At 39.0% G+C, this 12,489-nt stretch overlaps 1 protein-coding gene and 1 long non-coding RNA gene across 2 annotated transcripts in view; one reads left to right on the top strand and one right to left on the bottom strand.

Moving 5' to 3' along the window:
* LOC112650550 (upregulator of cell proliferation) overlaps positions 1–12,489 on the top strand; it is a 50,863-nt gene that overhangs the window by 14,568 nt on the left and 23,806 nt on the right. The window lies entirely within an intron of this gene.
* Positions 11,514–12,299, bottom strand: LOC125752674 (uncharacterized). Its single transcript, XR_007402761.1, has 2 exons — positions 12,065–12,299; positions 11,514–11,930 (listed from the first exon to the last, which is right to left on the bottom strand). It is a non-coding gene; the product is annotated as an uncharacterized LOC125752674 (long non-coding RNA).

The following is a 12,489-nucleotide window of genomic DNA, read 5'->3' as shown; positions in this document are numbered from 1 at the left end:
AACAGATGAAGATGAAATCACAAGGGAAATTTGAAAATACTTAGACAAATTAGAACAAAAACACGACATACAAAACTCATGGGGTGCATTGAAAGTGGTGCTAAGAGGGAAATTTATAGCTAAAAAGTCTACATTAGAAACAAGAAAGATCTCAAAACAACAAGGATTTTCAATGTGAGGAACTAGAAAAAGAATATGCTAAAGCCACAGCTAGCAAAAGGAAAGAAATAATAAAGATTAGAGCAGAGGTCAATGAAATAGAGAATAGGAAAATGGCAGAGAAAATGAAACCAAAAGTTGGTTCTTTGAAATGATCAACCAAATAGACAAACTTTTAGTTAGGTGGATTAAGAGAAAAGGAAGTCTCAAGTTACTAAAATTAGAAACGAAGTGAGGACATTAATAGTGATTCTACAGAAATAGAAGATGATTTAAGAGAGCACATGGACAATTGTATGCTGAAAAATTGGATAATCTAGATGAAATGGACAAATTTCTAGAAGCACAAAATCTGCCAAGACTAAATCATAAAGAAATAATCTAAAAAGACCTGTTATTAGTAAGGAGATTGAATCAGTAATAAAAAAATCTAGGGATCCCTGGGTGGCGCGGCAGTTTGGTGCCTGCCTTTGGCCCGGAGCGCGATCCTGGAGACCCGGGGTCGAGTCCCACGTCGGGCTCCCTGCATGGAGCCTGCTTCTCCCTCTGCCTGTGCCTCTGCCTCTCTGTCTCTCTCTGTGTGACTATCATGAATAAATAAATTTTAAAAAATCTTAAAAAAAAAAAAAATCTCCCAGCAAAAAAAAAAAAGTGCTAGTCCTGATGGTTTCACTGGTGAATTCTATCAAAAAATTTAGAAGAATAACTTTTTAAAAAGTTTTTAAAAGATTTTATTTATATATTCATGAGAGACACACAGAGAGAGGCAGAGACACAGGCAGAGGGAGAAACAGGTTTCCTCCTGGGAGCCTGATGCAGGACTGGATCCTAGGACCCCAGGTCATGACCTGAGCTGAGGCAGACATTCAACCACTGAGCCATCCAGGCACCCCAAGAAGAATAACTTTTGAAACATTTCCAAAAAATTGAAGAGAACACTTTGTAACTCATTCTATGAGACTGGCATTACTCTAATGGCCAAACCCTGACAAAAACTACAGAAAATTACAATGTTCCTTTTGAACATTGATGCAGAAATCCTCAACACAATTCTAGTAAACAATTCAGCATTTTAAAAGGATTTTATAATCATGACCAAGAGAGATTAATTCTTGGTATGCACAGTGGTTCAAATTATGCAAATCAATCAATATGGTGCAATACATCAATAAAATGAAGGGAAAAACACATGATCATCTCATTTGATGCAGGGAAGGCATGTGTCAAATTCAACATTCTTGTATGAAAGAAAAACATTCTTGTATGATAAACGCAACAAACTAGAAATAATAGGAAACTACTTCCATGTAATAAAAGCTGTACATGAAAAACATAGCAAACTTAACACTCAATGGTGAAAGACTGAGGCAAGGATGCCCACTGATCTATCTAGAACAGTTAGGCAAGAAAAATAAAGGCATCCAAAGTGGAAAGAAAAAAGTAAAATCTCTGCAGATGATACGATCTTAGATGAAGATCCTAAAGATGCTGCAAAACTATTTAATAAGTGAATTCAGCAAAGGAACAAGATAACAAAATTAATACAGAAACCAGTTGCAATTCCATCCACTAACAATGAGCAAACTGAAAAGGAAATTATGAAAACAGTTCTTGGGGTGCCTGGGTTGCTCAGTTAGTTAGTTAAGCATCTGACTCAGGCCATGATCTCAGGGTTATGAGATACAGCCTGTGTCAGGCTCTGCACTGAGCATGGAGCCTGTTTGGGATTCTCTCTCCCTCTCCCTCTGCCCTTCCCCACCACTCCTGTACTCTCTGAATAAATGAATCAATAAATACAAAAACATTTCTATTTATAATAGCATAAAAAGAATGAAGTATTTAAGAATTAACCAAGAAGATGAAAGACATACAATGAAAACTTCAGAATATTGCTGAAAGAAATAAAAGAAATATAAATAAATGGAAATACATCCCATGTTCGTGGACTGGAAGACAATATCATTAAGATGTATTACCCAAGTGAACTACATATTCAGTGCAATCCTGTCAAAATCCTAGTGATTTTTTTCCCTCAATCCATTCTAAAATTTATACAGAATCTCAGGAACAGTGAATAACTAAAACAATCTTGAAAAAAAGATCAAATCTGGAGGACTTACAGTTCCTGATTTCAAAACTTACTACAAAGCTACTGTAGTCAAAATGGTGTGGTGTTGGTATCTGATAGCCATTTAGACAGATGGAATAGATTAGCTCAGAAATAAACCTGTACATCCCTGATGATAACTGATGATGAATGTCTTTTCATGTGTCTGTTAGCCATCTGTCTATTTCCTTTGAAGAAATGTCTGTTCATATTTTCTGGTTACTTTTAAAATTGGATAATTTGGGGGGGTGTTGAGTTGTGTAAGTTCTTTATATATTGTGGATACTAACCCTTTATTGAAATAAGTCAGTCAGAGAAAGACAAATACCATATGATTCCACTCATATGTGGAATTTAAGGAACAAAGGAGAGAGAGAGAAATCAAGAAATTGACTTTGATATACAGAACAAACTGATGGTTGTCAGAGGGGAAGGGAGTGGGGATGTGTTACATGTGCACTTGAAAGAATGCTTTTTCTATAGATGTTGAGTATAATATTCTATATATGTATGTTAGATCAAGTTCTTTTTTTCATGTATTCTTTATGCTTATAGGTTTTTGTGTGTGTGTGTGTGTGTGTGTGTGTGTGTGTGTGTGCTTCTCAAGCATTGGATGATGGCAAAGAAAAATTACAGTTGCAGATGGAATTAAGGTTAGTAATTGGCTGCATTTAATATGAAGTAATTATCTGGATTAGGGGAAGGGGCAATGTCATTACCAGGGTCTGTGAAGGTAGACAGAGGCAGAAGAAAAGATGAGATGAAGGCTGCTGGATTTAAAGAATGAGGAAGGGGCTATGAGATAGGATCAACAGGCCACCTCTAGAAATTGGGAAAGGTAAGGGAACAGTTCTCCCCAGGGGGCTAAGGCAAGGAGAATAGCCTTGCCAACACCTTCTAACCTACAGAACTGGAAGATGGTGAATTTGGGCTGTTTTGCCATGTGACATGACGTATTCATAGGCGATGGGGATTAGGATGTGGGCATCTTTGGGAGACCATTACTTTTCCTACAACTCTTGCTTCAGAGTTGTTTTTATTTTTTATTTATTTTTTTAAAGATTTATTTATTTATTTATTTATTTATTTATTTATTTATTTATTAAACAGAGAGAGAGAGTGAGAGAGAGGCAGAGACACAGGCAGAGGGAGAAGCAGGCTCCATGCAGGAGCCTGACATGGGACTCGATCCCGGGTCTCCAGGATCACGCCCTGGACTGCAGGCAGCGCCAAACCACTGTGCCATCGGGGCTGCCCTTCAAAGTTGTTTTTAATATAACACAATATATTATTGTTTTTAAAGCCAATGTTTGTTTAAATTACTATTTCCTGTGCTCTTGATTACTTCATGCAGCCCTGATCTTCCATCTGCCAATTTCCTCTGCCTAAAGTACATCCTCTTGATTTTATGCATTTCACTCTTATGTAACCAGGTGTGGATTTCTTTTTATTTGTCCCTCTTTTTTAAAAAAAAAAATATTTTATTTATTTATTCATAGAGGCACACACAGAGAGAGAAGCAGAGACACAGGCAGAGGGAGAAGCAGGCTCCATGCAGGGAGCCCGACTTGGGACTTGATCCAGGGTCTTCAGGATCATCCCCTGGATTGAAGGTGGCGCTAAACCGCCGAGCCAACAGGACTGCCCTTATTTGTCCCTCTTGAGATTTGTTTAGCCCTTTGAATCTGTAAGGTTGCATCTTTCATCAGTTCTGGAAAATTCTTAGTTACTATCTTTTCAGATATTGCTTCTCTGTTTTCCCTCTTTTACCATCTGGGTCCTTAATTATATATATGTTAGACCTTCTGATTTTATCTTCTGTGTTTCTTAACCCTTCTTCATATTTTCCTTCTCTTTGACTTTTTGCTCCATTACTGATAATTTTTTCAGTTCTATTTTCCATTTCACTAATATCAGTATGTCTAATTTGCTATTAAATCCATCCATTACATTGTAATTTCAATTCTATTTTATTTAAATTTTGATTGTTTTTCAAAGCGCATCCTCTTTTGTGTATATTTCAAGATTATCTTTTACCTGTTTTAAAGTATTAAACATAGTTATGGTAAAGTCTGTGTCTAATAATTCCATTAATAGAGATTCTTAAAAGTCTGTTCCAGTTTTTTTCTGATTCATGGTGTCTTGTTTCTGTTTGTGTTATTTTTTGACTCAAAATTTATTTGGATTTTTTCTTTGGAATTTTATTTCATAAATTTTCTATGTCCAGAATGAATGTGGATCCTTCCAAAGGAAATTTGTGTTTGTTTCTTCCAGGCTCTGGAAGCACTCCCAACCCAGAATCACTCCAAAGTTGCTTCTCAATTTTCAGATTACCCAGGTGGTGTGAATTCAGGCTGCACAGCCATGTAAGGGCCACTTGTGGTTTCCATATTCTCAGAAGTAATCCTTTCCTAAACCAAATTGGAGACACTCAACTCTCCTCTGGGGTGGAGGCCAATTATTTCTATTTCACTGTTAAAACTGTAGGTATGACCCTTTGGAGTCCCAGCCTTAGGGATGGAGGCTGCTCTTTTACAGTCCCTGCCTTGCATGGGTCCTGAGAGTTGTCTTCTGTTCCTCAGACACCTGAAGCCGTGAAATTCCAAATGCAGATTCTCTGGTCTGGTGAAGGCCTCCAAGAGAAGGAAGCTGTTATCACTTTCTAGGCTCTCCTCTTTGCTTCTGACCTGACCAGAGGATTCACAGCTTTCTTACCAATTCATTTTTTAATTTAAAATTAGAATAATTTTCCAGAGTTTTACATTGTTTTTAGGAAATCTAATCTTTCAGACCTTTCTTTCAACAATATATTTCTTAAATTTCTGAGATTTTCAGATAGATTCTCTTCAGTTTTTTTTTTTTTTTTTGGCAAAATATATACAACATAAAACTTACCATTGTAATCATTTTAAGTGTATGGTTCTGTGGCATTCATTACATTCCCAATGTTGTCCAAACATGACATCACTATTTCTAAAACTTTATCATTCTAGAGACTCTGTAACTACCAGGCAGTAACTCCCATTCCCCCATCTCTGGCCCCTGGCAACCCCTAATTCACTTTCTGTATCTGTTTGTTAGTTTGCTTCTAGGTTCCTCATATAAGTGGAGTCCCACAGTATCCTTTTGTGTCTGACTTATTTCACATAGCTTGTTTTCTAGGTTTATCCATGTTTTAGCATGTATCAGAATTCCACTTCTTATGAATGAATAATATTCCATTTTATGTTAATACCATATTTTGTTTATCCATTCAGTTGTTAGGGGCATTCAGGTTGTTTTCACTCTTTCACCATTGTGAACACCTACTACTGTGAACCATGTATAAGTGTCTGAGTTCCTTCTTTCACTTCTTTGGGATATATACCCAGAAGCAGAATTGCTGGATAATATGCTATTTCTATGTTTAGCATTTTTAGCAACTGTCAAACTGTTTTCCACAGTAGTTGAACTATTTTTCATTCCCACCAACAAAGTACTAGGGTCCCAATTTCTCCACAGCATCATCAACACTTGATATTTTCCATTGTTTGGTGATAGCCATTTTAGTATGTGGGAGGTGGTATTTCACTGTGTTTTTTTTATTTGCATTTCTTTAATGACTAAAGATGTTGAACATATTTCACTTGCCATTAAGTATATCTTCCTTGGAGAAATGTCAATTCAAGCCCTTTGCCTGTTTTTTTAATTGGGTTGTTTGGAGTTTTTTTGTGGTTGAGTTGTAGGGATACCTTATATATTTTGGATATTAATCCCTTATCAGGTATATAATTTGCAAATATCTTCTCCCATTCTATGGGTTATCTTTTCACTCTTTTGATAATGTCCTTTGATGCACAAAAATTTTAAATTTTGATGAAGTCTAGTTGATCAAGGTTTTTCTTTTGTTGCCTGTGCTTTTGATGTCATATCCAAAAGAATTATTGCTAAATACAATGTCATGAAGCTTTGCCCCTTTGTTTTTTCCAAGAGTTTTATTGTTTTAACTTGTATGTTTAGTTTTCTTTTTCTACCAATTCTGAGTAATTTTTTTTTTTTTTTTTTTATAGAAAGTGATTCTTGCCTTCAGAAAAGGAAGGGTCTGGTACTTTTTTTTTTTTTTTTTAATTTATTTTTATTTATGATAGAGAGAGAGAGAGAAGGGCAGAGGGAGAAGCAGGCTCCATGCAGGGAGCCCGATGTGGAACTTGATCCCCGGACCCTGGGATCATGCTTTGAACCAAAGGCAGACAGTCAATTGCTGAGCCACCCAGGCATCCCAATGTTATATTTTTTAAATGTTTTATAGAATTAACCATTGAAACCATCTGGTCCATGGTTTTCCTTGTTGGGAGGTTTTTTGATTACTACTTCCATGTCTTGTTATAGATATACTCAGATTTTCTATTTCTTCATTATTCAGTTGATCATGTTTCCAGGAAATTAGTTTTTTCATTTAGGTTATACAATTTGTTGGTATACAACCATTTGTAGTATTCTCTTATAATACTTTTGATTTCTGTAAAATCAGTAGTAATGTCTCTACTTTCATTTCTGATTTTAGTGATTTATGTCTTCTCCCCTTTGTGAATTTAGCTAAAAGTTTGTTAATTTTGATCTTTACAAAGAATCAGCTTGTTATTTCATTGGTTTCTATTTTTCTATTATTTTTTCTTTTCTAGTCTTTATTATTTCCTTCTTTTTGCTAAGCTTTGCGGATGGTGTACTCATTTTCCCCTCCTTGATGCATAGTGTTAGGTTACTGATTTGCGATTTTTCTTCTTTCATAACAGATATTTACATGCATAAAATTCCCTCTTAGCACTATTTTTGCTGTATCACATGTTTGGATATGTTGTGTTTTTATTTTTGTCTAGGTATTTCCTAGTTTCCCTTGTGACTTATCATTTGTCAGTTGTTTATGGGTATGTTAATTTCCACATATTTGTGAATTTTCCCATTTTGTACTTTTGATGTTTAGTTTCATCCCACTGTGATAAGAAAAGATATTTTTAATGATGTATTTTTTTAAAAACTTATTAAGACTTGTTTTGTGACCTGACATGTCAGGTCTTTTCTGGAGAATGTTCCACATACACTTGAGAAGAATGTGTGTTATGCTGGCGCTGAATGTGGTGTTCTGTATGTGTCTGTGGGACACAACTGATTTGTATGCTCCAGATCCTCTATATTCTTCTTGATCTTCTCTCTGGTTTTTCTATCTACTGTGGAAAATGACGATTGAAATATCCACGTGTTATTATAGAACTAGTTTTCCCTTCAATTCTGTGATATTTGCTTCATATAATTTGGGGCTCTTTATTTGGTGCATATATGTTTATAATTGTTATGTCTTGGTGAATTGATTATTTTTTAAAATATATAAGATCTTCCTTTATCTTTTATAACAGTTTTTTTTTTAAGATTTATTTATTTATTTATTCAGAGAGAGCGAGAGAGAGGCAGAGACACAGGCAGAGGGAGAAGCAGGCTCCATGCAGGGAGCCCAACGTGGGACTCGATCCCGGGTGTCCAGGATCACACCCCGGGCTACAGGCGGCGCTAAACCGCTGCACCACCGGGGCTGCCCTCTTATAACAGTTTTATTTTTTTTTTTTTAATTTTTTTATTTTTATTTATTTTTTTTTTTATTTATTTATGATAGTCTCACAGAGAGAGAGAGAGAGAGGCAGAGACACAGGCAGAGGGAGAAGCAGGCTCCATGCACCGGGAGCCCGACGTGGGATTCGATCCCGGGTCTCCAGGATCGCGCCCTGGGCCAAAGGCAGGCGCCAAACCGCTGCGCCACCCAGGGATCCCTTATAACAGTTTTAATCTAAAGTCTATTTTATCTAAGTAGCTTACCCAACTTTCTTGGTTACTATTTGTATGAACATCTTTTACCATTCTTTCACTTCCAGTCTTTTTCTATCTTGAGACTCAAGGTGAGTCTCTCATACCCAGTATATGTTTGGATTGTTTTTTTTTTTTTTAATCCATTCTGCCAATCTCTGCCTTTTGATTGGACAATTTAATCCATTCACATTTGAAATAATTGCTGATGAGGAATTTACTACTGCCATTTTGTCTTATTTTTATTTATTTATTTTTCATTTTGTCTTTTTAAAAATTATTATTGTTTTGCCTTATAGCTTTGTCTCTCTTCTATTAGTGCCTTATTTCTGGTCAGCTGATTTTTTGTAATGACACGTTTTGATTGCCTTCAGTATATACTCTTCTGTATATTCTATAGATTTTTTCTTGGGGATCCTTGGATGGCTCAGCGGTTTAGTGTTTGCCTTCAGCCCAGGGCGTGATCTTGGGAGTCCCAGGATCGAGTCCCGCATCGGGTTCCCTGCATGGAGCCTGCTTCTACCTCTGCCTGTGTCTCTACCTCTCTCTCTCTCTCTCTCTCTCTGTGTCTCTCATGAATGAATAAATAAAATCTTAAAAAAAAAAAAAAGATATTTTCTTTGTGGATACCATGGGAATTACATAAAACATCCTAAATTTATAAAATCTAATTTTAATGAACACCTCAACTGCATACAAAAACTCTATACTTTACACTTATTTCTCCTTTAAGTTATTAATATCACAAATTACATTTAAAAAATTTTTATTTATTTGATAGAGAGCAGGAGAGATCACAGAGGGAGAGGAAGAAAGAGAAGCAGACTTCCCACTGAGCAGGGAGCCCAACACAGGCCTTGATCCCAGGACCCTGGGATCATGACGTGAGCTGAAGACAGATGCTTTACCGACTGAGCCACACAGGTGCCCCCACAAATTACATTTTTATACACTGTGCCTAGTAACATATAATTATAACAATGATTTTTATGCATGTGTCTTTTAAGTCCTATTGAAAATAAAAAGTGGAGTTACTACCAAAATTAAAATTTTGATTTTTGTATTTGCCTGTAAATTTATCTTTATAAGAGATCTTTACACCTTCATACTGCTGTGAATTATGATTTACCATTCTATCATTTCACTGTGAGGGACTCCCTTTACCATTTGCTCCATGGTAGTATGCAGACCAGGCCCGTCCAAGGCAATAAGTGTGTGGGTACTGGGAAACAGGGATGCTCAAGGCCAAGCCCACTGCTACCTAGGGAAGGAGTGGGAGCAACTACAAAATGAGTTCAGACAGTTTCAGGTTTTCTTCACTTTTCTGTGGAGAAATGAGAGCTTGCAACTTCCTAGTCTGCCATTTTGCCAAAAATACTAGTTTTTAATCTATCAAGTTGGCAACAAGAGAAATTGTTAAATTTATAGAGCAAGTTTTAGGAAACTGGCACTCTCATCAGTGTTGGTGGCCGCTGGGAGAGTAATCTGTGTGTGTCTATGTGCATATAGATGAATGTGTGTACATGTAAGTGTATGTATATTTGTGTATCTGTGTGTATGTATGTGTATTATATATGTATCTGAAAAGACTTAATGCTGATATCATCTGACCTAGAAATTCAACTCCTAGAAACTTGGCTTAAGGAAATAATCATGGGTGGAGATATTTATTGTCCATATTTCTTATACTAATGAATACTGGCAGCAGTATTTATGTTCATGAGTAGGGGTTGGTTAAAACATGATCATTCACCAGGCAGTGAAATGGCACATACTCCCTAAAATTCATGTTGAGGAAGAATATTTCAGTGAACTTATATTTAGTTATTACTTTAGAAAATATATGAATATATAAAAATATTTGTATTTTTATTTTTTTTTAATTTTTTTTTAATTTTTTTATTTATTTATGATAGTCACAGAGAGAGAAATAGAGAGAGGCAGAGACACAGGCAGAGGGAGAAGCAGGCTCCATGCACAGGGGACCCGATGTGGGATTCGATCCCGGGTCTCCAGGATCGCGCCCTGGGCCAAAGGCAGGCGCCAAACCGCTGCGCCACCCAGGGATCCCTGTATTTTTAAATCAAATAAGTTTTTTTAAAAAAAATTATCTGCCCTCCCTCACTACCTTGAATCAGACCATTTAGCAGTTGCCTCCTCCTCAGTCTTTGTAATCCTGGTCTTCTTGGATTTATTCCCAATTTGCGACTCATAGCTCTTATGGCTTTACTTAGCTAACTTTACAGAGCATTAATTACCTTCTAATTTAAGATAGCAATTTCTTGACCTTCCATCTTTCCTGGGAACAAAGATGCTCAAAACGGATGGATTCTCAGGAAGGGAAAGAGACCATGTACTAGCCAAAGTATTACTCACTTTACAAATTCTAACTCATTCAACCCTCAGAGAGAGGAAGGCCAATTTTTACCCCATTTTTCCAATAAGAAAACTCCAGCCCTGAGAAGGTTCTCTGTTGCTGGGATTGCAGAGTTGCTTATGGGTGGAGTCCAGATTTCAACCCCTGCCTTAGGCTCCTGTCTTTGCTCTTACTCTTATTAGCAGTAGAAATAGAATAATTATTGATGTAGGAAGCAAAGACAGAAGAGAAATTATTAAATTTCCTTACTTCCTGCAGCCCACAGACACATCCTCGAACCAGGCAGAGGGACCTTCCTCTAGGTAATCAGCTGCCTTGATGTGGATACTCTGCTAAGGGCAAAGACAACCTTAGCCCGACCCCAGGACCCTGTGAGTCTCCTCTAACATATAAAAGTTCCTTTAGAAACTTCCTTCATCTCTAAAGCCCCCAAGATACATGTTGGCATCCCCTCCCAAGCATATGGTCCACCATGTCTATCTGAAGGGACTCAGGACTCAGGTTTATTAGATGGTAATAAATGACCTTATCCTAACCACAGCTAGCCCCCTCAGGGTCCTGGAAACTTGGCTTCCAAATTCCTTAGAGGGGCACCTGGGTAGCTCTGGGTGAAGTGGCTACCTTCAGCTCAAGTCAGGACCCTGATCCCAGGATCGTGGGCCAGACTCCCTGCTCCATGGGGACACTGCTTGTCCCTCTTGCTGCTATTCCCCCTTGCTTGTGTTTGCTCACTCTCTGTCAAATAAGTAAATAAAATCTTAAAAAAAAATTCCTTAGAGACTTATGCCATCCCAACTGCCTTCCAACTTGAAAGTATAAAATGGGTCCCTCCTCATGACCCCGAGCCGCTCTTTCTGCCCAGGGTGGCGACCTCGTGATTTAATAAAACTACGCTTTTGTACCAAAAACGGCTCAAGAATTTTGTTGGCCCTGGCTTGGAACTCTCAGGTCTTTCCCACGTCAAATATCAGTAATGTCTACTAGAACACAGAAATGTGGTCAACAGTGGTTGACATTTTCCAAAGCTTTTGTTAAGCGTTTTCACTTACAAGAGCTCATTTATTTCTCAAAATTTTGTGCTGGAACAGGAACTGAGGCTCAAGCACTCCTGGGGTGCCTGTGAAACCCTCTGTAGTATCCTCAGACTCGTGGTTGTTATCGCTTCCTAACACAAGGTAAGGGGATGGTCACAGTGCTCCACAGTCCTTAGGGCTGAACACAAGGGGTAACTGGCTCAGAGAGGCCGACAACTTGTGCAAGACAGCACAGCAAGGGGCAGCCAGGGTGGCTCAGCAGTTTAGTGCCGCCTTCAGCCCAGGGCCTGATCCTGGAGACCCGGTCGAGTCCCACGTCGGGCTCCCTGCATGGAGCCTGCTTCTTCCTCTGCCTGTGCCTCTGCCTGTGCCTCTGCCTCCCTCTCTCTCTCTGTGTCTCTCATGAATAAATAAATAAAATCTTTAAAAAAAAAAGCACAGCAATTAATAGGTTACTGCTTGCTAATAGTCGTAACAGCACCTTGCTCTCCTGGGTGAAGGAAAAGGCTTTTACGGAGGAAATCCAATCCTGTGGTCGGGAGGTGTCCACCTCACCTGGTCCGGCAGTTGCTTCGTGGCCCCGGGGCAGATTTTCGGCAGGTTTGGCCCCGTCTTTCCCCCTCCAGGAATCCTGGCCTGCTGGCACCAGGGCAGGTGGGCGGTGGGCGGGTCAAAGCTGCACCCAGTTGGTCTGGGTGCCAAGTCTGTGCTGCCTACCCCCACCACCAACTTCGGCCTTTGGGGGCGACTGCAGGACCCTCCCATGACCCCCTGCTATCTGAGGCCCCCGCCCCCCACCTCCCACCCCCTGCTGCCCCGAGCCCCCTCCCAGAGGGCCCTTGCCTCCCGTCCCGCCGCCCCGGGTCCCTCCTAGAGCTCCCCCTCCCAGAGCCCCCGGCCCCCTCCCCGCCCCCTTCCCTGCGCCCCCGGCCCCTTCCCCGAGCACGGCACCCCCCAGCACCCCCGGGCCCCCTTCCCAA

The sequence above is a fragment of the Canis lupus genome, chromosome 16 (assembly GCF_003254725.2).
Source record: "Canis lupus dingo isolate Sandy chromosome 16, ASM325472v2, whole genome shotgun sequence".
Taxonomy (NCBI): Eukaryota; Metazoa; Chordata; class Mammalia; order Carnivora; family Canidae; genus Canis; species Canis lupus.
This window is presented reverse-complemented; position numbering and strand designations above follow the sequence as displayed.